Source organism: Myotis brandtii, unplaced genomic scaffold, assembly GCF_000412655.1.
Source record: "Myotis brandtii unplaced genomic scaffold, ASM41265v1 scaffold1412, whole genome shotgun sequence".
NCBI classification, from domain to species: domain Eukaryota; kingdom Metazoa; phylum Chordata; class Mammalia; order Chiroptera; family Vespertilionidae; genus Myotis; species Myotis brandtii.
The window spans coordinates 54085-57654 of record NW_005355043.1 but is presented as its reverse complement, the minus strand read 5'-3'; positions in this window follow the sequence as shown (position 1 = coordinate 57654).

The window sequence follows — 3570 nt, the reverse complement described above, 5'->3', positions numbered from 1 at the left end:
AAGCATACTTTTGAATACTGAAGCAGAAATCCTCAATAATATATTAGCAAATAGATTTTGGCAGAGTATTAAGAGGATAATAAATGATGGGCTCTTGGTAGGCATGCCGCTGAGAATCTGATTTACCACTAACTTTCCAAGTGCCCCAGCTTCTTCGTTTACCGAAGAAATACAGAGAATCAGTTCATCTAACTAGTGAGTTCAGCTGAGTGATCAGTGAAGTGAAGGTCTATTACTGTATGGGTGTGGGTGGGGTTTGTGTGTGGTTGGGGGAGGTGTGGGTGTAGTGAGAGAGAGAGAGTTGAAAGAACTCATAGTATATAAAGTATTTTGTACCCCTTTTGACAATATTTTCACATAAGCTTATCTTTTATGAAGGTTATTTGAAACAACTATCATTTCTTCTTATGGATGCACCTTTTTGAAAAATATATTTTGATTGATTTCAGATAGGAAGGGAGAGGGAGAGATAGAAACATCAATGATGAGAGAGAATCATTGATTGGCTGCCCCCTGAAGCCCCCCTACTTGGGATCAAGCCTGACCTGGAGTCAAACTGTGACCTCCTCATTCATAGGTTGATGCTCAACCACTGAGCCACACTGGCTGAGCAGGATGCACCATTTTTGACATAACTAATCCTTTATTGTTAGGCATCTAAGTTTCTCTTTTTAATACTAGAAAATATGTTACAAAATGAATACATTCCTGCCTGATTCTTTGCCTACATTTCTGATATCTCCTTAGGACCAATTTATAGAAGTAGAATTATTATATTAACAATTGCGACATTTTTTAATTCTTTTTTTATTATTGACACTATTACAGAGATCCCTCAGTGCCCTTGTCTTGCCCCCCTCCACCCAGTCCCTGCCGCTCCGCCCTGGCCTTCACCACATTGCCGTCTGTGTCCATGGGCCATGCATATATCTTCTTTAGCGAATCTCTTCCAGAAGCCCCCCCATACCCGTCCCCAATGAGATCTATGGGTCTGTTCCATGTACGCCAAGCACATCAAACTCAAATGCTAACACAGGCCAAATAAACAAGGTTTAAGTTTGTGTGGGCCACAAAAAACAAAAGCTTCAATTTTCACAGAAACAGTTTATTTCAATAGAGACATGCTGAATACAAAGGGCTGAAATAAATGAGTAAGTGTTAACATAAAAAATAGAACAGGCGTGCATGTGAACAGTCAAGCCTTACACAGCAGCTCAGGGCACCATGACTGCTCCAACAGCCGCACGAGCAGCCACTGCCCATCAGCAGATGAGTGGATTAGAAACTGTGGTGCATCTTCACAATGGAATACTACACTGCTGAAAAAAAGGAATTCTGACCATTTGCAACAGCAGGGATGGAACTAGAGAGCATTATGCTAAGTGAAATAAGCCAGTCAGAGAAAGATAAATATCACATGTTCTCCCTCATTTGTAAAATCTAATGAACAACATAAACCGAAGAACCAAAATAGAACCAGAATCACAGAAGTATCAAACAGACCATCCAACCTCAGAGGGAAAGCGGGGGGTGAGAGGATAAGAGATCAACCAAAGGATTTGTATGCCTGCATATGAGCAAAACCAATGGACACAGATGAGGGGGCAGGAGGTGAGGGCACGTGCTGGGGGTGGGAGAGGCCAGGGAGAGGTCAATGCGGAAAAAAGAGACTTATGTAATACTTTAAACAATAAATAATTTAAATTAAATAATAATAATAGAACATTTGAATAAAAATTAATATTTTTTCTTGAACATTAGCTTATCAAACACTGAATAACTGCACAAATTAATAAGCATAACACAAATAAACCTATTTTTCTTGTTCTCTGAAAGCGAAATATTTCTTGTTGAGCACACCAATCAAGTCAGTACAAGACTAATGACGTGGCCATCGGCTGCTAAAATATTCGCTGTTAGTATTAGTGGAGACAAATGGTGAGCCTGCACATTAGGGGCGTAAAGGAAATGAATGCAACACGATTATAGCAATCAGTCATTAGCGAGCGTTGTAGTTCGTTATTAATAATTATGTATAGCAGGATATTGTAAAAATTTAGTTATGATATTTTTATTAAAACTTTTCTTACACACTGTTATATTGGCTGGGCCCGCGAGTTTGACATGCTTGATGTATGCCATTTACTTTTATAAGCTAATGCTGCCACCATGTGGTAAAACTGAGACATGGCACAGGTAAACCTTTGGGAACTATAAGCATATCAGACAGTTGCTATAGGGTTGGTGACATTTCGTTTTGTAAGCTAATGCTGCACCTTGTGGTACTACTGAGAAATGATAGAAGCAAAGCTTTCAAAGCTCAGACAGTGGCTAATGTCATGCCATTTAGTTTTGAAAGCTAATGCTTCCATTTCGTGGTGAAACAGACGTTTCAGGAGTAAACCTTTTAGGAACTATAATTATTATATAGTTACTATATGCATATCAGCCAGTTTTATGCCATTTACTTTTGTAAGCTAATGCTGCCACCGTGTGGTGATGTTGAGAAATGGCAGAGCTGAACCTTTAGGAACATTGAGGATCTCAACCTATATTTAGTTTCATGTCATGGAATTCTGTACGCCAATGCTGCCCCCTTGTGGTGAAACTGAGAAATTGCAGAGGTAAAACTTTAAAGATCATACACATATAAACCTGTCATTTTTTTTGCCATATTCTGTTGTAATGTAACGCTGCCACCTTGTGGTGATACTTAGAAATGGCAGAGGTAACCCTTTAGGAACCATAAACATAGCCAGTAGTTCCATGCCATTTAATTATATAAGCTAACTACAGGCCAGATGCACGAAATTCGTGCATCCGGCACGAATTTTAGTTTTCATGTTTTAGTTTTCATATATCCTTTCTGATTGGAGGGGGGGTGTCCCCCAGCCCAGCTTGCACCCTCTCCAATCTGGGATCCCACCGGAGATGTCTGACTTCCAGTTTAGGCCCGATCGGGATCTTGCCTAAACCGGCAGTCGGACATCCCTCTCACAATCCGGGACTGCTGGCTCCCAACCGCTCACCGACCTGCCAGCCTGATCGCCCCCTAACCACTCCCCTGCCAGCCTTATCGATGCCTAACTGCTCCCCTGCACCCGATCGCCCCCAGCTGCCCTCCCCTGCCTGCCGGGTCACCCCCAGCTGCCCTCCCCTGCTGGCCTTGTTGCCCCTAACTGCCCTCCCCTGCCGGCCATCTTGTGGCTGTGGGTGCCGCCATCTTTGAGGGCAGGGCAGTCAATTAGCATATTCTTTCTTTATTAGATAGGATGCTGCCACCCTGTGGTGAAACTGAGAAATGGCAGAGATAAACCTTTAGGAACTCTAAATGTAATGGACATTGGTTAATTTCAATACATTTACTTATATTTCAAAGTTGTTAAAGAGCACACTAGCACCTTTATTCTTATTTTCCTTTTTTAATATATTTTTTATTGATTGAGATATTACATATGTGTCCTTATCCCCACGTTACCCCCTTTCTCCCCGCTCATGCCCTCACCCCCCTGTTGTCTGTGTCCATTGGTTAGGCCTATATGCTTGCATATAAGTCCTTTGGTTGATCTC